Genomic DNA, 23549 nt, shown 5'->3' on the forward strand with positions numbered 1-23549 from the left:
TGTCTTCGGAGAATTCTACGTGTGTCATATCTGGAGAAAGCAACGAACGATGAAATTATGTCAAGATCGCGAATGCCCCAACTATCCACGATGATCATGCTCAAACGGATAAAATGGTACGGTCACATCCAGAGAATGGAACCAGGAAGATTAGCCCGCAGTGCCTTCGATTGGGACCCGCCCGATCAATACGCCCATGCCAGACGCGCTCCTGGGGGGCAACGGAAAACGTGGATGAGTCAAATCGAAGGAGACTGTGTACGAAACAAAGTATCGTTCACCAGATTGCAGGAGAAAGCAGCAACCGGGTCAAAGAATGCCTTCAACAATTTCGTCGTACAGCACTTCACAGAATAACCAAACAAATAACTCTTCTTGTTTTGTTTGTATTTGTATTTGTATTTGTATTTGTTGCCAACCGTGCCTTTATTTCATATTTGGAATTAAAGTGTTGAAACAGTAGTAGTAGTAGTAGTAGTAGTAGTAGTAGTAGTAATAGTAGTAGTAGTAGTAGTAGTAGTAGTAGTAGTAGTAGTAGTAGTAGTAGTAGTAGTAGTAGTAGTAGTAGTAGTAGTAGTAGTAGTAGTAGTAGTAGTAGTAATAAAAGTTGTTGTTGTTGCTGCTGTTGTTGTTGTTGTTCTTGTTGTTGTTGTTGTTTTTGTTCTTGTTGTTATTGTTGTTGTTGCTGTTGTTGTTGTTGTTGTTGTTGTTGTTGTTGTTGTTGTTGTTGTTGTTGTTGTTTTGGTTGTTTCTGCTGTTTTTGTTGTTGTTGTGCTAGTAGTTTTTTATTCTTTGTGGAGCGATTCCTTTAAAAGTCGAAAGATTTGATTTGTATTAGGACGCAGCTTTTTTTTCCTCTTTTTTTGAGATCTGTCCAAACATTTGGATGATTCTTGAAGTCTATTTGGAGTAGTTGTAGAAGTTTGGTGCAACCATTTTTGTCTTGGCAAAAATAGTTTGGGTACAAAAGAACGTTAGAACATATGCTGGGGCTCTTCTTGCGTAAGATTTGGAGATCTAGGCTACTGCTCGGATTCTGAAAATACTTACTTCCAACTTTTGATAGTATATCAGAAACTATTCTATAAAATCAGACAATCGTAGTCGCGTTTTGGGGGTAACAAACTTTTATTGCTTCATCAAACCAGTTGGTTCCCAAATCTGCCTGATCAAAAAGTAATTCAAGGGCAAATTTCAAAATAATTGCATTTTTGTGTCAAATAGAGTGCAACCGTAGTTGATACCCCAATATGAAAAAGGAAACAATTTTTATAGGCTCTTTAGTTTTCTGAGATAGTTGGGAACATCCCCATACAATTTATGCATAAAATTTTGTTGAGTTAAGAGGTTAATTTTTGCTCTGTATGTGCTGAACCAATTTTGGATCGATATTGCTTCAGACTCAATTGCACTCTTAGCATTTCTGATCAGAACCAGTTGCAATCAAAACCGTTTTTGATCAGACCCAGTTGAGCTCGAAATGCTCTCTGATCTGAAGGCTTCGACCGCAGGATTATCAATTGTCCTGCGCTCGAAGCACTCCTGGTTCAGACCCAGCTGCGCTCTAAGCATTTCCGGTCCAGACCCAGTTGCGTTCGAAGCATTCTTGATTCAGACCCAGTTGCATTGTCGGCCAAGAACGAGTTGCGTTCGATGCATTCCTGACCCAGGCTCAGTTGCGCTCGAAGTTGTTTATGGCCAGACTCAGTAGCGCTCAAATCCGTCTATGATCAGACTCAAGTGCGCTCATTCCACCATCCAGACCCTGTAATTTCGAGCGCAGAAAGATCAGGCGTTCGCTCAAAGTGGTCTGGACTTGGACGATTTTGAGATTACACCTTAACTTGGGGGTTAATTCTGAAGGGTCAAATTTGGGTGACGTCCGAGGGAGTTGGCCATTATATTAACTGTAGTGAAATCTTGATGTAGTTGTCCTACCTGCAAAATTACCCCAACTTTTCAGGCACTTTGCTTCCACATTACCCTCACTGTAAAGGCGTGATCTACTTGCAAAAATTTGCATTGTTCAGTTGAATTTTAGTTAAAATGTACAGGATGACTACATGCACATTTCAGGTAAATTTACGTGTGTGTGCTGACACTTAAAAAATGCAAGTCGAACAGCTAGAAGAATTTTTTCCGTGCTTTTGCGGTGAAGAAAAATTCCTATAGACAAAAGAGATTGGAGTGATTTCTCTATAACAGTTCGTGGCTCCGGTCAGAGTAATTCAAAATTGTAAGGCTCAAAAGCCTTGTATTCTCTAAAAATAATAAATAGTTCTCAAATATGTATAAATGTATAAAAATACAGCATTGTTCTATGAAGTTCACATATACATACTCAAAAACCCATCAAAAGGCAAAAAAGCCTAGTCGAGTGATGTTTTTGGGAAGCAGTTCAAGTTTGTTAGCAAATAGAAGCGGGGGTAAGAGGTTGATATTGGTTTGTTTTTAAGGTTTAAAAAAGAGTGAATGACAGCAAGTATACGTGAGGAAACAAGGGAGAATTGTGAAAGGATAAAAAACTTTCAAACTTTTAGACAGTTGCCAAAAAATACTAATTAAAAAGTTCTATGATATCAATTCTTTTTATAATATTTTCAAAAAATATGTTGGTATGTATTAATTCCGGATCTGCAACAACTCTTTATGAAATGAATATATTTTGAATTGAAATTAAGTGTATAATTTAGCAATTTTCTTATTCGTATTCCAATTCTCTTTGGTTTGATACCAGTAAATTGATTGCTAAGCTTTAGTTTCTTACTTGTTGTTCTTTTCTTATCAAACTTTACAAGATCTGAATCCTCAATAAACCTGTTAAAATTTTCAGTTTTATGTTCTCGCCTAATTGTTTTGGATAAATATTTTGAAAACTCATAAATATGTCGCTCTTTCACCAGGAAGATTCCAAATTTTTTCCGTTCGTTCGCTGTTGATTGATGACTTTGTTTCCAGAAAAAAATTCGCACAATTTGTTTGATTTCAACTTCGATAAACTTCAGGCTTGTCTTGTTTGCAGTTCCGTAAATAAGCAGTCTATATTGTATTAGCGGTTGAACAAAATTCTTATATACTACAACTAATTGTTTAATACGCAATATAAACCTCTGTTTGTAGAATAATCCCCTAAATTTCGTCAATTTTGCCTAAGTTTAGATTAATTGTTTTTTCAACATTGAGAGTCAGTTTGTTATCGCTTAAGTAGAGGCCGATGTCGTCAATGTTACGTTGAAAAAGATCTTCCTTTGCATTTTTTGGCTGCAGAGCAGTATCGTCGGCATAGAGCGTTATTGTAGAGCACTTGCATTGTTTTCTGATGTCATTGACGTATAAGATGAAAATTAGTGGTCCTAAAACTGAACCTTAATGCACGCCAAAAAAATAGTTCTCGGACTGGTTCTTGCAGCACCATATCTAAGAGTTTGTTTTCTATCAGATAAGTAAGATTTCATAATTTCAAGCATTGGGCCTCTCAATCCTATGTTAGCGATTTGTCTAAGAAGTAAGTTATCATCAACCGTGTCAAAGAATTCCAAAAAATTAGATATTTTGTTGTAAATGTATGTTTCAAAGACTTTTGAAACAGTCAGGAGTAGGGAAGTTGGTCTGAAGTTAGATGCTTCCTGGACATCACCTTTTTTATGTAACGCTACTATGATAGCTTCTTTCAAGCAAGGTGGAAAACTTCCTTCATCGATAAATTTGTTGATTAATTTTGTTAGTATTGGCACAATTAAACATTCGAGTTTCTTCAGAAAAAAATTGTTCAATTCAAAACAATCTGTGCTACATTTCGTTTGCATTTTATTTATTATTTCCCGTACTTCCAGCAAAATGGCACTGGTTAGTCGCATTGATTGTACACTGATACTGCTGCTTTTAGAAACCTTCTCTTTTTTAGACTCAAATTTTGATGCTAAGATTTTACCAACTGAAGAAAAATAGTCTATGAATTTATCAGCTGTTTCTTTGTTGAGCCTATCTTGCGTTGCAACTTTGCCTTTTAATCTGCTATTGCAGTCACAAAACGATTTCGAGTTTTTCTGACCATCTGCATTTATTAATAGCTGATAATACGTCTCCTTTTTTCTTCTGATCAGTTTTTGCAGCTTGTTACGTAGTGCATTGAATTTGAGCTGATCGTTTTTGTCTTTCTTTCTCATAAAATTTTGATATTGCTGTCGTTTCTTGGTAGCTAGATGTTTAATTTCGTTGTTAACCAACAATTTTTTATTTTTTGTACCTTTACAAATTTTCGTAGAAACAAATTTTTCAGCACATTTATTCAATAGAAATTGAAAATTGTGCATGGCTTTTTTACAACTCATTTGATCGAGAGTTAGTTCAAAATTCTGTAATTCATGCTGCATATGAAACAGAAAATAATTAAATTTGCGTCATTAAGTTTTGTCCACATTTTAATCATACGATCATCATCAATTTCTTTTTCTAAATGACTCAAATTGTGTTCCGAGAATCCAAAAAAGAGCGTATAATGCTCTGTTATCGTAGTTGATGACACTTTCAAATCAACTTTAACATTTGTATACAAGGCATCAATACAAGAATTACTAGTCTTTGTTCCTCTAGTGCAGTTCGCATTTTCTACATAATGCAGATCAAAAGACAGCAAGGCATCCTGCAATGTTTTCAACTTTGACGAAACGGCGTGATGATTTATATTAAAATATTAAAAAGCCTTGTATTCTCTGAGTTGTTTTCTCTACAACTCTGCCTTGAAAAAGAGTTAACAGGTGTCCAACTCAACAATGGCAATTCAACAACCGTTGGCCTCTTTTTCCGGAATGTTTGGTGAAGTTTGAGGGATTTTGCTCTAACTGTAAATTTTGCACAAAACATTTCTTGTAACCCTATTGGCCGGCAATGAGAAACTTGGAGTTCCAAACTATTGAATTTTTTTTTCGTCTTTCAACCCATGTTTTCACATAACACGAAAAATCGTTTGGAAAATTAACACACGACTTGCGACTAGCACACAAAAAAATTGTGTAATTCTATGCCCACACGAGAAAAAGTCGTGTGATCCCACACGAGAAATATTTAGAGTGCACGTTATCATGAGTATGAGTGATTGTTCCACATTGAAATAAAAACTTAATCATAATCCCAATACGAAGATTAGGATTATTGTAATTTTGGTCAACTAAATTTTTTATAAAGTTTACTGTTTTAGCTAAAGTTCGACGTCTTGTTTGGGTCCAGCATAATGGATGTTCTGACTCAGAAGCCTGCGATGAGCCGTATGATGAAATCTTTTACAAAGACAATCCTGACCGCCCGGAACAACTTTATCTTGTGAAAAATTATTCGTGTGTTACCTGCAATTCCGTTTCCTTTTGTCACCATAAGTTGTACAGGTGTACAAATGCCTATATCACGTGCCATATCAAATGCCTATAACGCTCAAACTTGAGTGGTAAAATTTGCACAAAGGAGGCAAAGATAAAAGTGTGAGCGATATCCAATTTGAAAATCTCTCTCGTGTTCTAAGACTGCAAAACGGAATAGACTTGTTTAAATGTCTTGCACTCAAATAATTTCTGCATTCAAATTTTGTTGCGATCATTTTCTGCTCTTAGTGACCCCTACAACAACGAGAAGAGAAGCGAGTGTATACAGGTGTTGCCACTTTTTGAAAAATTATAACCAAACAAGTTCGGTCATGCATATGGATGAAAAGTTCTCGGCATTTATGTTTGAAATGTGGAAAAACACCAAATTATGCATGTAAGTTGTTTCATGTGAGTCATAAATATTTCATTTGGGAATATTGTTGTAGTAGTGAAAACAACCCAAAATTGCTTAATTTTTTCGTTGATCCCTAATAGTACCTATGAGTCATCTATGGTAAATTGTACCTCATACGTTTGTCCTAATATAAAAACATTACAGTAAAATAATCCTATACATACGTTCATATATACATATATATATATATATATATATATATATATATATATATATATATATATATATGTATACAATTATATATATATATATATATATATATATATATATATATTCATATATATATATATATATATATATATATATAAATAGTATTCACAGAGCGCACTAGGAAAGAGGGGTTACCATGCGAAAAATATCTTGAAAAAATATCTTGATTATGGAGAGATATGTTTGTACTTTTTATCAACTTGCTTGTATTTGGATCCTTAACTTGATCTTGACATGGCGCTGAAACTATGGAGGAACAATTGGTATAGATAAATCATCGCTGGACAAAGGTTTCAATTTGTTAAAAATTTTTAGATTTCCTGCTATCATTTACGACGCTGCCAGTCTCATTTTCGAGTAGCAGGCATTGCGCAAGAAAGGAGGTATTATTGTTCTATCACTGCTTGATGAATGAGTAGTCCTCTAGAGAAGACAAATCCATCACTACTTCAAGTTGATGTTTCTCCCAATTTGACATTCTACAGTTTCATAGCACTATAGAATCAATTACAGGAGAAGCAGGGGAGGAACCTGAATACCTGTCTTATGAAATACTCTGCAAGGAAATACGTTGCTAAATAATAGGGTAACATAATGTAATTGCAATTCATTTTTTCAATAAAAGCATTGTAAAAATGAGTCAAAAAGGAGGTGAGTTGGATTCGGTTGGAGGTTTAATTGACTTGGTATTCGAAACAGAGCAGCAGGAAAGATAGACTGGGAGGTTCTATAGTTCGCGTAACCTCGATGTGAAGTTGTAACTTTTACACAATTTTTGTAATACATTTTCTTATAACATTATCGCTGATCAAATTAGTGTTTTTCAGAATTGATTGCGTAGAAAAAAATTTTGTTTTTTTTTCTTCTCGCCTAAACAGTTGGGTACGCTCTTTCCCATCCCAACGTATAATTAAAACAAAAACAATACCAAAACAAAAAAGTCCTCACACTTTTGAGTTTTTGCGTTGAACTGGTTGATCCTTTAGCAACTGATAAACTTTCAAATTTTCTTTTTAAGAACTTATTCTTTGGTAGACATCTTTGTACGACGTTATAGACTGTCCCCCTGTCCCCGAGGGTCTGCGCAGAAAAATTGTTTTTCTTTCAGACACAATAGTAACCAATGAGCCTAGAAATTTTCTGCAGCCCTTGCGTTAACATTTAAGAAGTTGTTTGTTTTCAACATTTGGTTGAGATTATTTGCAGCAAAGACACCAAGTGTTTTGTGCTGGAATAAAACGATCTCGAAGATATTTGAAGGCTTTGTTACCTTAGTGTGATTGAATTCGTGTTGTTTTTGTTGGGTGCTGGTCAAATCATTATCCTTTATAAAAGCCTTTGGTTAATCGGTCAAAATTATTGCATGTCCATGATCAGTCTAAGCTGGATCCCAGATTGTATTTAAGTAAAAACGTTTGTCATAATTTGTTTTCAGTGGACTATCTGCAACAGGCATTCCGTTTCGATATACACAGATCTGCTTGATCTTAACTTTTTGAAAATGAACTGAATGTTGCTTGTTGATCATAAGGAAAGCTTCACTTCAATTTAAGCAGGTTGCAAGTCGGTGGATTGATTATTACGGAAATGTATTTTCTTATTCCAGCTGTGAAGACATGTTGAGGCGAAAAATGTTTTTGTTAGTATTTTAAGGTAAAGATAAGACGCGGAGCTATTCACTGTTTTTTTTAAAGACACAACATTGTCTTTAAAGATCATCCTCCTCAGCTACAAATAGGCTTGGACAATTTTTAGCCTGTATTGCTAAGCTGCATCGTTGAACTTGATAACAGAATCTTTAATTCATTATCGAAAAGCAATTTTCTGTGTCACAACACTAAGCAAATGTCTGTCACAGGTGACAAAGTCTACAACAACTTTGCAGTAGAATGTACGTTCAGCTGATTGTCTCACCATAAGTTTTCTTCTGTTCACTTCTGACGTTGACAGCAGGCTCGGGTTTTCCTCATAAGAGAAGCCCATAGAGGCCAGCCACGTGATCTCTGCAGCTTTATTATGTAGGAACTCGGTCTCAATGAAATTTTGTAAGAGCATAGTTTCCATTAGCGTTTGAAATTTTCAATCAATTAGCAGACACTGTACAATCAAAGAAGAGTGAATGCAACACTTTTTTTGCAAAAAAATGGCTTATCTGTTTTTGTTGTGTCAGCAGTGGCGCCTGCGTCATATTTCAAATCAGCTTCCAAAGACCGAATAATTTGCATTTGACTCGAGGAAATTTTTTGTTAGCCAATAAAGTTATTTCGGTCAACAGCAACTTGAAATGCTAACTTGAGTCCATTTGGATTGACCAGATTTATTTACTCTTTGAGGATATTGTCCAGAGAAATGAGGCAGAGACGTTGCTTGATTAGCAATCTAAGAATCCATTTTATGGGAGAAACTTTTTCACTTGTAGTGTTAGATTAATATTTGCAGTTCCCTAAGAAAAGGCCTTATTGCCCTGTTTTCGTTCGCTTTGATGAGTTTGTTGAAGCTCGCAAACACTAACGGTTTTTGGACGTTGCTTCGAAATATGACTCGCAGAAGCGGATCCGTAGTCTCACTGACGTATTGATTTTGAATTAATCTGGTAATGATGAACATTATATGCTTGTCAGCAGATAGGTCCACCGGAAACTTCCCATAAATTGCCTCGCTTCCATCACTTTTGTTAAGACTGTTTGCTTTTTGTTCCCTTTGTACCCAGTATATATTCCGTTACCGTCAGGAATGCCTTGAAAGCCAAGGGTAATCGGAATTTCCTCAGTGGAAATCTAATTCCTTCACACTTGCCAAACAAATTTTCGTATATGCCAGAGGTCTTCAGCTCTCTAAAAAAATGTCAATATAACTGCGTGCAAGAGGTTGTGCCACCGTATCAAATGATTCTGACAAAAACCGCTCCTCTGTCCGCTATAAGGTCTGGAAATATCACTGTCCCCAGAAAACATACTTTGGGAATCTCCAATGTCTGTTTGATTGTAAACAGTTAGGTTTCCGTTGACACATATTTCAAATTTGCTGGGTGAATTAATTCACTCAATGGCATTCTTCAATCAAGTGAAAGTAGAATTTTGTCATTGAAACTACGTGTGCTTTAAAATCGTCGTGAAACCGTTTGTTGGACATTTTTTTGTCCAACGGAAGCCTGACAAGTGTAATTTTTGTTAATAAGACCTTCCGTGATTGAGTTTATTGTCTGCGTTGACAAGGAAAAATGTTAATAGGTTTATTGTTGTTTTTCCGTTAATTCATAGACCTCGTCTGTGGATGATTGCTTGTATTTTTTTTGAAAGTTTTCATCTTTTCAAACTATGCTCACGAAATATGTGAAGAAAAACCTCTGGGTAGATCTTGTTTGTGCAATCAATGACACAACTCTTGGCTCATCCTTTTTTTAAACTTTGTTCGGTGCTTGATTTGGGTACTTGATTGATTATTGAAATGGTTGTTTTCCCAATGTGGATTTTTTGATCAATGGAGGAATTTGTCCATTTTTCTTCGAAATAACAACGAATTATCGCTTTGATGGATTTAAAGTTCCTTTCTGCTGAAGCTGACTTTTTTCGCTAAAAGAACCAAATAAACACGTTTGATGCACAATTGTTTGAATGCTCCAAAGAATTCTGTACCATCGTCAACCCGTTTTTTGGGCGTTTTGTTTTTGATCGTATTTGGGAATGTGGCTGTTTCTGTCGCATTCTTTGTCTTAAGGGTTCCACTCGTAAATCCTTTGATAAGCTTTCAACTGCTACCAGGTGATTCTATATATTGCGGTTATTTTTTTTACACGTGCGTTAAATCCAGAGACCAAACTTTGTGTATTTTTTACACAAATACTTTATGCCTGGGTAGTTTTACTGAAACCGCACAGTATTTTGTGATAGACGGATTTGTGTCCAGAACAAACATTTGGTAAACAAATACCTCAGGTAAACAAAAACCACTTTCCTTGACAGGTCTCTCTTTTGTATGCCGTTTTGAATTTTTCTTGTTAATTTTCCAACGAAGCCTTCAAGATGGGCTTGGCGTATGTGTTGGCATTTAAATGAGGTGATACGTCGAGAGCAGACAAAAATTTAGAGTAATTTTCCATGTCATGTTTTTTGTGGGTTGCTGAAAATCATACAGAAATTAGAACCTTAACATAAACCAGTTATTGGTTGATGTGAATAATTTTATTCGATGAAATTTATGTCAGATCGCATCAAGAGATCACCTAAAGTTTTTGATCGCTTGAAAATGTTTTTTAATCATTGGTTCGGGTTCGGATATTATAGACTCAGATCTAATATTTTTTGTTTTCACAATATTGGTTCAATCTCCTTATCTTTGCTGCCTAATTCTGACGTTTTTCGTCGGTTCCTGCCGAGTTTTCTTGAACACTACTCGTAGTGACATTGAATTCTTCTTTCGTGAAATTCGCAGACCGAAGAAGCGATAAATAACCTGCTTTCTGTTCGTTTTTAGAGTTGTTTAGAATTTTACTTTTAATGGGTTCATATGACACAAACATCCGTTTTGGAATTAAAAACAATTCTCTTGTAAGCTTTACACTTTTCCCAATTAAGGATAGCAATAGAAATCAATTTCAGTTCTGACCATTTCAGTTTCTTTGACTGAAAGTTGCATAGTTTGTTTGAAATTTATTCTATTTGATAAAATTTTTTGAGTGGTTTCTCTCAGGGTTCTATTTTTGTTTTATTAACTGACACGTTGCCAATGACAAAAATCAGTAAACAGTTTTGTTTTTCAATGTGATGTATCTAGCATCTGCCGCCTCTAGATTCTACTTCTTTCTCTCTGGTTAGTTAGTTTTTGATAACAGATTTAGCTAAGCGAAGGTTAAATTTTGTGGTCATTGAGGACCAATGTTTGAAAAATAGCGTAGGACGTCAGATGCTTTTGGATCTAAGTCAACTAACAATTATCTAAACTGCTTTCTTGTTGCTAGCTCACAACATTCTTTCAAAATTGCGTGTTTTTTAGTTGTCGACCAAAAAAAAAGAATTTGTTGCGCGTCACGGGGTGATTTGGAAAAAATTATATGTGTTGTTTCCAGCCCAATTGCTCCAGTCCAATTGGTCTGTTGAAACAATTTATTTTTCACATAAATTACACTGATATTTCTGTATCGTCCAGCAGTTGCTAATTTTGAAAACTCTCTGTCATTGAAATCATCTTTACGTAAGTCGTCGAAGACAAACAGATGGTTTTTCTATCTCCGAAATGTGTTCAAAATCAGAAAAACTGTTAAAATTTATGTCCTACTTTCCCTCTAATGACTGCAATGTTGACTGATTGTGCTCACGAAAACAGTTTTTGAGAACTAGTACTTGGCAAAAATGTACCAAGTAGTAACGTTTTCAAAATGAGATCAAGTTTCCTACAAGAGGATGGCCCATACACAGCCATGATCAACCTGTCAGAAGTGGAAACTGTTTTATTCGTAAATTGGGTTTCGAAGTATCAACATTTCAGGTTGCTGATTTCTCTTAAACAGTTGGTTAAGCGTTTCCCAGTCCCAACTTATGAATGAAATAATTTCCACCTCTGACAGGTTGTTCATGGTTGTCTGCGGGCTATCTTGGTGTGGGAAAACTAATCTGATATCCATAACGTTACTACTTAGTATATTTTCACTGGTACTTAATCAAAATGATTTTTCAGCGCAATTAGCTCAAATTTCACTCATTAGAGAAGAAACTGAACAGAGTTCAAGTAATTTTTGGGTTTTGAACTATCTGCTTGTCTTTTATAAATTAAATGAAGAAATTTTCAGCAACAACGAGTTTTCAAAATTATCAACTGCCTGACGAGACAGAAACATCATTGTAATTTACCTGAAGCACAACTTGTTCCGTTAAAAGAAGTAGTCTAGAAAAATTTATTTGAGTAAAATGCGTTTCATATTGTTCAAATCACCACTTGACGCGCAAAAAATTGTGTTTATTGGTCGACAAATAAAAATTCGCATGTTTTTTAAAGATTGTGTTGAGCTAGCAATAAGAAAGCAATTTGGTTATAAGTTAGTTGACTTAGATCAAAACACATTTGTCGTTCTACCTCATGGTTCAAAAATTGGTCCTCCAGGATCATCAAAATTCTATCTTCCCTAGGCTAAATGTGTTTTCACAAAATTAACTGATGAGAGAGAGAGAGAAGTATGTATGCTTCGGCAGTTGTTAGATACATCAGATTAAAAAAACAATTAATCGAGACAGCTTGAAGTAATTTCATTAAATTGCTTTTTGAGTGTTTACTCATTATTGTCAATGGCAATGTGCTAGTTAATGAAACAAAAAAGAAAGCTATGAAAAACCGTTTAAAAACTTTTAGCCAAGAAAAAAGAAATGTTCAGAATCGTTGGTTTCTTTTGCTATCATTAATTGAAAATCATGTAGAGCATAAAAAGGAATGCGTTTTAATTCAAAAACGGATGTATGTGTCACATCAGCTGGGTGAAAAGAAGTTCTACAAGTCCTATTTATGAACAGGAAGCAGCTCAATTATCATTTTTCAAAGAGACCAGTCTGCGAAATCGAAGCAAGAACAACCCAATACCACTATTAGTAGCGTTCACAAAAACCCGGCAGCAAAGGCAGCAAAAATTGTAAGAACCAGTCAGCAAAGACAGTGATATTGAACCAATAGTGACAAAACGAAAAGATATAGTTATGAGTCTATAGTTTCCGGATTCGAAACAATGAAAAAACCAAAATAAGGGATTTTAGTTTTTACTTCAAGCAATCTTATCATGCAATCTCCATAAATTTCATAGAAGGGAATGATAGACTTCATATCAACAAAAAACAAAAAGTTGGTGTTAAACTTCCCATTCTTGGTATAATTTGCAGCAACCATCAAAAAAATTCAAATTAAAAATATTCTAAGAGTTTTAATATCACGTATCACCTCATTTGGTTGTGAACACTTATACGAAGCAAATCTTGGGAGCCTCGTCGCAAATTGATCAAGAATTTTCCCCCAGCCGACAGGTAGCCAGCAGCATTGGCTCGAAATTAACGCCAAAAAGGATAACAAAGAAACAACCGACAAAATGGAGGAGGCCAGTCAGAAGATGTTGTCTTCCCTTTCTTGAAATTAAAAAAAATTGGAGCAATTTTTCATAAAGGCACCAGCTTCGTATGGAGGCAGAAAGAAATACACAATCAGAGCAAGCTCTCTTTAGTAAAAGTGTAAATCAATTTTTAGACACGAAACCGTCTTTCACAAAGTGCCGTGCAGTTCGAATAAAATTTCCCAATTAAAGTTTTTGTGAATGATATATATGAAGTTTGGTTCCCATAAATTACCTTGCTTCCATCACTTTTTGTAAGATTGTTTGCTTTTGGTTCCCTTTGTGCCCAGTATGTATTCCGTTACCGTCGGGAATGCCTTGAAAGCCAATGGTAATCGGAATTTCCTCAGTGGAAATCTAATTCCTTCACACTTGCCAAACAAATTTTCGTATATGCCAGAGGTCTTCAGCTCTCTAAAAAAATGTCAATATAACTGCGTGCAAGAGGTTGTGCCACCGTATCAAATGATTCTGACAAAAACCGCTCCTCTGTCCGCTATAAGGTCTGGAAATATCACTGTCCCCAGAAAACATACTTTGGGAATCTCCAATGTCTGTTTGATTGCAAACAGTTAGGTTTCCGTTGACACATTTTTCGAATTTGTTGGGAGAATGATTTCACTCAATGGCATTTTTCGATCAAGTGAAATAAGAATTTTGTCATTGAAACTACGTGCGCTTTAAAATCGTCTTTCAGCTTTCAACTGCTACCAGGTGATTCTATATATTGCGGTTATTTTTTTTACACGTGCGTTAAATCCAGAGACCAAACTTTGTGTATTTTTTACACAAATACTTTATGCCTGGGTAGTTTTACTGAAACCGCACAGTATTTTGTGATAGACGGATTTGTGTCCAGATCAAATATTTTTACTTCAGGTAAGCAAAAACCACTTTCCTTGACAGGTCTCTTTTTTGTATGCCGTTTTGAATTTTTCTTGTTAATTTTCCAACGAAGACTCAAAGATTGGCTTGGCATATGTGTTGGCATTTAAATGAGGTGATACGTCGAGAGCAGACGAAACTTTGGAGTAATTTTCCATGTCATGTTTTTGTGGGTTGCTGAAAATCATACAGAAATTAGAAACTTAACATAAACCAGTTATTGGTTGATGTGAATAATTTTATTCGATGAAATTTATGTCAGATCGCATCAAGAGATCACCTAAAGTTTTTGATCGCTTGAAAATGTTTTTTAATCATTGGTTCGGGTTCGGATATTATAGACTCAGATCTAATATTTTTTGTTTTCGCAATATTGGTTCAATCTCCTTATCTTTGCTGCCTAATTCTGACGTTTTTCGTCGGTTCCTGCCGAGTTTTCTTGAACACTACTCGTAGTGACATTGAATTCTTCTTTCGTGAAATTCGCAGACCGAAGAAGCAATAAATAACCTGCTTTCTGTTCGTTTTTAGAGTTGTTTAGAATTTTACTTTTAATGGGTTGATATGACACAAACATCCGTTTTGGAATTAAAAACAATTCTCTTGTAAGCTTTACACTTTTCCCAATTAAGGATAGCAATAGAAACCAATTTCAGTTCTGACCATTTCAGTTTCTTTGACTGAAAGTTGCATAGTTTGTTTGAAATTTTTTCTATTTGATAAAATTTTTTGAGTGGTTTCTCTCAGGGTTCTATTTTTGTTTTATTAACTGACACGTTGCCAATGACAAAAATCAGTAAACAGTTTTGTTTTTCTATGTGATGTATCTAGCATCTGCCGCCTCTAGATTCTACTTCTTTCTCTCTCGTTAGTTAGTTTTTGATAACAGATTTAGCTAAGCGAAGGTTAAATTTTGTGGTCATTGAGGACCAATATTTGAAAAATAGCGTAGGACGTCAGATGTTTTTGGATCTAAGTCAAATAACAGTTATCCAAAATGCTTTCTTGTTGCTAGCTCATAACATTCTTTCAAAATTGCGTGTTTTTTAGTTGTCGACCAAAAAAAAAGAATTTTTTGCGCGTCACTGGGTGATTTGGAAAAAATGATATGTGTTGTTTCCAGCCCAATTGCTCCAGTCCAATTGGTCTGTTGAAACAATTTATTTTTCACAAAAATTACACTGATATTTCTGTGTCGTCCAGCAGTTGCTACTTTTGAAAACTCTCTGTCATTGAAATCATCTTTACGTAAGTCGTCGAAGACAAACAGACGGTTTTTTTATCTCCGAAATGTGCTCAAAATCAGAAAAGCTGTTAAAATTTATGTCCTACTTTCCCTCTAATGACTGCAATGTTGACTGATTGTGCTCACGAAAACAGTTTTTGAGAACTGGTACTTGGCAAAAATGTACCAAGTAGTAACGTTTTCAAAATGAGATCAAGTTTCCTACAAGAGGATGGCCCATACACAGCCATGATCAACCTGTCAGAAGTGGAAACTGTTTTATTCGTAAATTGGGTTTCGAAGTATCAACATTTTAGGTTGCTCATTTCTCTTAAACAGTTGGTTAAGCGTTTCCCAGTCCCAACTTATGAATGAAATAATTTCCACCTCTGACAGGTTGTTCATGGTTGTCTGCGGGATATCTTGGTGTGGGAAAACTAATCTGATATCCATAACGTTACTACTTAGTATATTTTCACTAGTACTTAATCAATTTGATTTTTCAGCGCAATTAGCTCAAATTTCACTCGTTAGAGAAGAAACTGCACAGAGTTAAAGTTATTTTTGGGTTTTGAACTATCGGCTTGTTTTTTATAACTTAAATGAAGAAATTTTCAGCAACAACGAATTTTCAAAATTATCAACTGCCTGACGAGACAGAAACATCATTGTAATTTACCCGAAGCACAACTTGTTCCGTTAAAACAAGTTGTCTAGAAAAATTAATTTGAGTAAAATGCGTTTCATATTGTTCAAATCACCACTTGACGCGCAAAAAAATGTGTTTATTGGTCGACAAATAAAAAATTTGCATTTTTTTTAAAGATTGTTTTGAGCTAGCAATAAGAAAGCAATTTGGTTATATGTTAGTTGACTTAGATCAAAACACATTTGTCGTTCTACCTCATGGTTCAAAAATTGGTCCTCCAGGATCATCAAAATTCTATCTTCCCTAGGCTAAATCTGTTTTCACAATATTAACTGATGAGAGAGTGAGAAGTATGTATGCTTCGGCAGTTGCTAGATACATCAGATTAAAAAAACAATTAATCGAGACAGCTTGAAGTAATTTCTTTAAATTGCTTTTTGAGTGTTTAATCATTATTGTCAATGGCAATGTGCTAGTTAGTGAAACAAAAAAGAAAGCTGTGAAAAACCGTTTAAAAACTTTTAGCCAAGAAAAAAAGAAATGTTCAGAATTGTTGGTTTCTTTTGCTATCTTTAATTGAAAATCGTGTAGAGCATAAAAAAGAATGCGTTTTAATGGGTTGATATGACGCAAACATCCGGTTTGGAATTAAAAACAATTCTCTTGTAAGCTTTACACTTTTCCCAATTAAGGATAGCAATAGAAACCAGTTTCAGTTCTGACCATTTCAGTTTCTTTGGCTGAAAGTTGCATATTTTGTTTGAAATTTATTCTATTTGATAAAATTTTTTGAGTGGTTTCTTTCAGGGTTCTATTTTTGATTTATTAACTGACACGTTGCCAATGACAAAAATCAGTAAACAGTTTTGTTTTTCTATGTGATGTATCTAGCATCTGCCGCCTCTAGATTCTACTTCTTTCTCTCTCGTTAGTTAGTTTTTGATAACAGATTTAGCTAAGCGAAGGTTAAATTTTGTGGTCATTGAGGACCAATATTTGAAAAATAGCGTAGGACGTCAGATGCTTTTGGATCTAAGTCAAATAACAGTTATCCAAAATGCTTTCTTGTTGCTAGCTCATAACATTCTTTCAAAATTGCGTGTTTTTTAGTTGTCGACCAAAAAAAGAATTTTTTGCGCGTCACTGGGTGATTTGGAAAAAATGATATGTGTTGTTTCCAGCCCAATTGCTCCAGTCCAATTGGTCTGTTGAAACAATTTATTTTTCACAAAAATTACACTGATATTTCTGTGTCGTCCAGCAGTTGCTACTTTTGAAAACTCTCTGTCATTGAAATTATCTTTACGTAAGTCGTCGAAGACAAACAGATGGTTTTTTTATCTCCGAAATGTATTCAAAATCAGAAAAGCTGTTAAAATTTATGTCCTACTTTCCCTCTAATGACTGCAATGTTGACTGATTGTGCTCACGAAAACAGTTTTTGAGAACTGGTACTTGGCAAAAATGTACCAAGTAGTAACGTTTTCAAAATGAGATCAAGTTTCCTACAAGAGGATGGCCCATGCACAGCCATGATCAACCTGTCAGAAGTGGAAACTCTTTTATTCGTAAATTGGGTTTCGATGTATCAACATTTTAGGTTGCTCATTTCTCTTAAACAGTTGGTTAAGCGTTTCCCAGTTACAACATATGAATGAAATAATTTCCACCTCTGACAGGTTGTTCATGGTTGTCTGCGGGCTATCTTGGTGTGGGAAAACTAATCTGATATCCATAACGTTACTACTTAGTATATTTTCACTAGTACTTAATCAATTTGATTTTTCAGCGCAATTAGCTCAAATTTCACTCGTTAGAGAAGAAACTGAACAGAGTTAAAGTTATTTTTGGGTTTTGAACTATCGGCTTGTTTTTTATAACTTAAATGAAGAAATTTTCAGCAACAATGATTTTTCAAAATTATCAACTGCCTGACGAGACAGAAACATCATTGTAATTTACCTGAAGCACAACTTGTTCCGTTAAAACAAGTTGCCTAGAAAAATTAATTTGAGTAAAATGCGTTTCATATTGTTCAAATCACCACTTGACGCGCAAAAAACTGTGTTTATTGGTCGACAAATAAAAAATTTGCATTTTTTTTAAAGATTGTTTTGAGCTAGCAATAAGAAAGCAATTTGGTTATATGTTAGTTGACTTAGATCAAAACACATTTGTCGTTCTACCTCATGGTTCAAAAATTGGTCCTCCAGGATCATCAAAATTCTATCTTCCCTAGGCTAAATCTGTTTTCACAAATTTAACTGATGAGAGAGTGAGAAGTATGTATGCTTCGGCAGTTGCTAGATACATCAGATTAAAAAAAACAATTAATCGAGACAGCTTGAAGTAATTTCTTTAAATTGCTTTTTGAGTGTTTAATCATTATTGTCAATGGCAATGTGCTAGTTAATGAAACAAAAAAGAAAGCTGTGAAAAACCGTTTAAAAACTTTTAGCCAAGAAAAAAAGAAATGTTCAGAATTGTTGGTTTCTTTTGCTATCTTTAATTGAAAATCGTGTAGAGCATAAAAAAGAATGCGTTTTAATTCAAAAACGGATGTATGTGTCACATCAGCTGGTTGAAAAAAAGTTCTACAAATCCTATTTATGAACACGAAGCAGCTCAATTATCATTTTTCAAAGAGACCAGTCTGCGAAATCGAAGCAGGAACAACCCAATACCACTACGAGTAGCGTTCACAAAAACGCGGCAGCAAAGGCAGCAAAAATTGTCAGAACCAGTCAGCAAAGACAGGGATATTGAACCAATAGTGACAAAACGAAAAGATATAGTTATGAGTCTATAGCTTCCGGATTCGAAACAATGAAAAAACCAAAATAAGGGATTTTAGTTTTTACTTCATGCAATCTTATCATGCAATCTCCATAAATTTCATAGAAGGGAATGATAGACTTTATATCAACAAAAAACCAGTTGGTGTTAAACTTCCCATTCTTGGTATAATTTGCAGCAACCATCAAAAAAATTGAAATTGAAAATATTCTTAGAGTTTGAATATCACGTATCACCTCATTTGGTTGTGAACGCTTATACCAAGCAATTCTTGGGAGCCTCGTCGGAAACTGATCAAGAATTTTCCCCCAGCCGACAGGAAGCCAGCAGCATTGGCTCGAAATTAACACCAAAAATGATAACAAAGAAGCAACCGACAAAATGGAAGAGGCCAGTCAGAAGATGTTGTCTTCCCTTTCTTGAAATTGAAAAAAAATTGGATCAATTTTTCATAAAGGCACCAGCTTCGTATGGAGGCAGAAAGAAATACACAATCAGAGCAAGCTCTCTTTAGAATAAGTGTAAATCAATTTTTAGACACGAAACCCTCTTTCACAAAGTGCCGTGCAGTTCGAATAAAATTTCCCAACTAAAGTTTTTGTGAATGATATATATGAAGTTTGGTCACTGGTTTTGGTGAAGGCCGACAAGCTAGCAATATTTAACCGTCATAAAAGTATATTCTGGTAGCAGTTGACTGCTTTTCAAGGTATTTAGGAGTGCAACACTTGGAGTCAAAATATGCGGCGCAATCAGCTAGAACAATCCAGAAGATGATCAAAAACAGACAACCATAGTATTGGTTTACGATGGTACATAATTCCTTGGAGCATTTAAAGAATTGCGCAACAAGCATGGAAATCAATTGTTTAGTACTTCGAGCAAAAACGTCAGCGTTTGCAGAGAGGAGAATTAGATAACTCGACGAAATAATTCACAGTCAACTTGATAGGAAATGGACCTGTTCCTACATTGACCAATTAGACTAATTTGTGAAAGCAATCTATTGAATAGCCAATTGAGCAACTGAATTTGCACCAATTAAATTTATAAAAAAAGATATGCCACGTCTAGAGTCATTGATTGCCCAAACAAGCACAACGCAAACACCCAAGGTTTACGTCGTAGATTTCATGAGAATAATTAAAATGGATGAAACTGTCAGAAAAAATTACAAGCAATCGTTCCAGGACGATTTCTCTCAAATAACCGGAATACCAACTTTAAACCCACCAACAAACTCTTTAGAAGACGCTGACAAAAACTCAATTAAGGAAAATTTTATCTACAAAAATTACAATTTGTCAGGCTTCTTTTGGAAAAAAAAATGTCCGGCTGGTGGTTTGATTTCAAGTTCAAAATGTTGTCAACAGAAACTTCAATGTAGACAATCTAAAGGACTTTGAAGATTCTCAAATGATGTTTTCTGGGGCCAAAGATTTTTCAAGAATTTATAGCGGATAAAAATTGGTTTTATGCCAAAAAAATTTGATACAGTAGCACAACCCCTTGCCAATGTTCAGCGCGTTGTTGGATTGCACAGTTTTTATTTCAGAGAGCTGATAAGCTCTGCAAATGCAAAACTTTGGTTGACAAGAAATAAGAATTTACATTTTCCAATCTTGAAAATCTGAGAATAATTGACTTTAAAGGTATTCTTGACGGTAAATGAAAACATATCGGGTACAAAGTGAATCCAAAAGCAAACAGGCTTACAAAAAGTGATGAAACAAAAGCATATTATTTCGAGTTTCCAGCCGACTTTTGTGCTGGAAAGCGTATAATTTTCATCTATACCAAAATAATTAATACTTTTTAAGTCGGTGACACTAAGGTGCTTTTTTGAGAGTCAATGATTCGAAAGAAATTCTGAAAAAAGGTAGTGTGTGAGAGATTGAACCAACTCATCGGGACGTTTTAACAAAATTACACTACAAGAAGCTGTTGACCAACACAATTCAGCACGTTTCAATTGAATTGCGGACGGAGACCGGAAAATAAGTCACTTTTTCGGGAACTGAAAAAATAATTCTAACATTATGATGCTAATCAAGCTACTATCTTTAACCTGAAAAGCAAACAGAAGCCTTTTGGCCCCAACAGACCTTCACAATTGTTAACAAGAAGATATGTTTGCAAGGGAACCAATTCGCCGACTTGTAATCTGCTTAAAAACAAAGGAAGTCCTTCTGCAAAATGTAATTCAATTTCAAAAACTCAAACGTGAGCAGATCTATGTATCAGTACCTACCAACGATGACAAAGGTCTTTACTTTAATACAATATTGGATCTAGTTTAAATTGATAAAGGACATGGAACAAGTATGACCGATTTCTCCTAACAATTTGTCTTGTTTTTCAATTTACCAGCACCTAACAGGCATACCACGACACCATTTACCCTAAACTGAGAAAAAATTGAATCTCTATCGAGTTGAAAATTTCCGCTGCCTTACCAAACAAAACGGAGATTTCCATTATCGGCGAAGAACTAGTACAATTTTTGCTGATAACGCAAGAACTGTATCATAGAATCAAATCTTGGCAAAATAATGATGAACGAAAGCGATATCAACGACTTGACTCAAATGTGTGTGCTGCTCAAAAGCAAATTACTTGTTGATTTGCTGCAAATAATTCACCTCAAATTGGAAATAAAAAGAGCTTCCTAATAGTTAACGCAGCAACTGCAAAAACATTTGCGCTCAGACGGTACAAAGATGTCCACCAGATAAGAAAAATTCCTCCGAAAGAATATGTGAAAGTTTATCAGCTGCTGAAGGATCAATCAGATCAAATTAGCACTTCAAAATTTGTGAACTTTTTGTGTTATATTGTTTATTACTCCACTCATGTTTTGGGATTGGAAAATGCGTACCCAATTTTGCAAGAGAGAAGAAAAACAAAATGTTGATTATGTGCAATCAGGTTTGAGAAACACTAAATTGATCAGAGAAACAGTTATCAGTCAAAGTGTTAAAAATATTTGTAAAATGTACAACTTCTGATAGAGGGAACCTCGAATTACAGAACCTCCATTACGTTCTCCTTTACTTATCGGCGTCGAGTACCAAATAATTTATACCTCCAACCAAATCTAACTGACCTTCTTTTTGAATCAACTTTAAAATGCATTTAGTGGATAACGGAATTGTAAAAATATTTTAAGACACTACTATTTGGCAGTATATTTTTCACAAAAATGCTGTAAGTTATTATTTGATTTGCAAGTATTGAGTTTAAATTGTCTGAAAACAATGGAATCTACCTTATTTTTTTTCAACCGCTGCTTGATTCCATCTTTTGGTGGAAGACTCTCATCGTCCAGAGAAATAAGAACTGGTATTGTACACTTGGGCATAAGTAAAGGGGTTGGTTTCAATCTTCGCATTAAGTGTTGTATAAACATGATACATCAAAAAGTACTCCACGAGAATAGGAAACCACTTTGAAGCTTCTATTTCAGCAGCACTACCACACTCAATTCGTTTTCTCAGAACTGTATAACCGCGGGATTCAGTTTTATCTTTCTTGACCAGAGTTAATGCGAATTCATATTCATGTGCTATACAACGGTAGACTTTCAATCTTAGCGGCAAAAACACATGAAGTACTGCGAGAACACGGATTTTTCTTGCGCAATGCCCGTTACTCTGTCGTTTTGGGCAACTCAGTGCATTCAGGTAACAAATTGGAGTTTCTTCCCATATAATTTCAATTTTTCACTATTTGGACAAGAAGAAGTCTTAAAAATTATCACGATCTTCTGCTTTAGTTTTTGGAGAGTACTTCTTTCTATCTGTGCCCCTGGCGTAAAAAACCGCAAGTGGAAATCTGAGAACAAGGCTGTCTAAGGTTTACTGCAAATAGTAGTGAGAATATTCTCCGGTTTCCAACAAAAGACTTTCAGTAACTTAGGATCCAACTAAAAAGAATTTTGATCACTTGAAGAGAACGTTGTGTATGATTTTGGCAGCACGAAAAAAGTTATGTCGGTAATATTTTCGGTTGTAATAGCACGTTCTTTAGTAATAAGGCCAGATTTGTTTCGAAAGCTATTAAAATCAAGAATAACTGTTCGCAATATCAGCCTTCCAACAAACTGAAAAATCTTCCCTGAGAATTTTTACCTAAAGACAAAAAGCAAGGCCGGTCACGTGACCAAGATTGGGACTACACACGGTAAACGTATGATTATCCTTTTTTGCTAAACACAGAAATAAAACTGGCAGCGTCTTGAGGGATAGCATTCAATCTCAAAATTTTAAAGGGTTTGAAATACTTGTCCCGCGGTTTTATATACCAATTATTCCTCCATAGGGACGCAGTTTGAGCGCCATGTCATGATCAATATTAGCATCCAAAACAAGTAAGTTGCTAATAAGTACAAAAATTTTTCGCTATTATCAGGAAAATTTGATATAAGAAATAAATAGTTTTCGTGAAAAATTCTTGTTTGCTGTGACAATCGTTGATGCCAATCCCTTCCCTTATAATATCAAAATGAAAATTTATTTCAATCTTGTACGATATTTTTTTTGCGTCTTCTCGTATGCGCTTTAGGAATGTAATTAAATACAGTAGTATCCGCATGTAGCTATGGATTTTGCTATCAGCATATTAGCTATTATCCATCCATCATATATTATTGACACATTCTCAAACTCTATTATGCTTTGTTTAAGTTGGACATACCCATATTTTACCATGTTTAAATATCAATTAAAACCATACATTTGGTACCGTACTATCAACATATAATCATATACCATATTATCCGCATGCAATAATAAATACCATATTATCAGCATGTATACTGACACGTTATTATCACCATGTAAATCTATACCATATTATCCTGCATTGGATTTTTCTCTACTATCCTCAGGGCTTGATAGCCCCCTTTTTCTTAGTGCGCCTTGTGAATA

The 23549-nt window shown here is 35.0% G+C and overlaps 1 protein-coding gene across 1 annotated transcript in view; it reads left to right on the forward strand.

Annotated features, from left to right (window-relative positions):
• The first annotated feature begins 5201 nt into the window (after positions 1 to 5201).
• LOC142348002 (uncharacterized) overlaps positions 5202 to 23549 on the forward strand; it is a 116985-nt gene continuing 98637 nt past the window's right edge. Inside the window, exon 1 of the mRNA XM_075399166.1 lies at positions 5202 to 5333. The gene's annotated coding sequence lies outside the window, so the exon portion shown is untranslated. The remainder of the gene's footprint in view (positions 5334 to 23549) is intronic.

Source organism: Convolutriloba macropyga, chromosome 10 (assembly GCF_964194025.1).
Source record: "Convolutriloba macropyga chromosome 10, txConMacr16.3, whole genome shotgun sequence".
Taxonomy (NCBI): Eukaryota; Metazoa; Xenacoelomorpha; order Acoela; family Convolutidae; genus Convolutriloba; species Convolutriloba macropyga.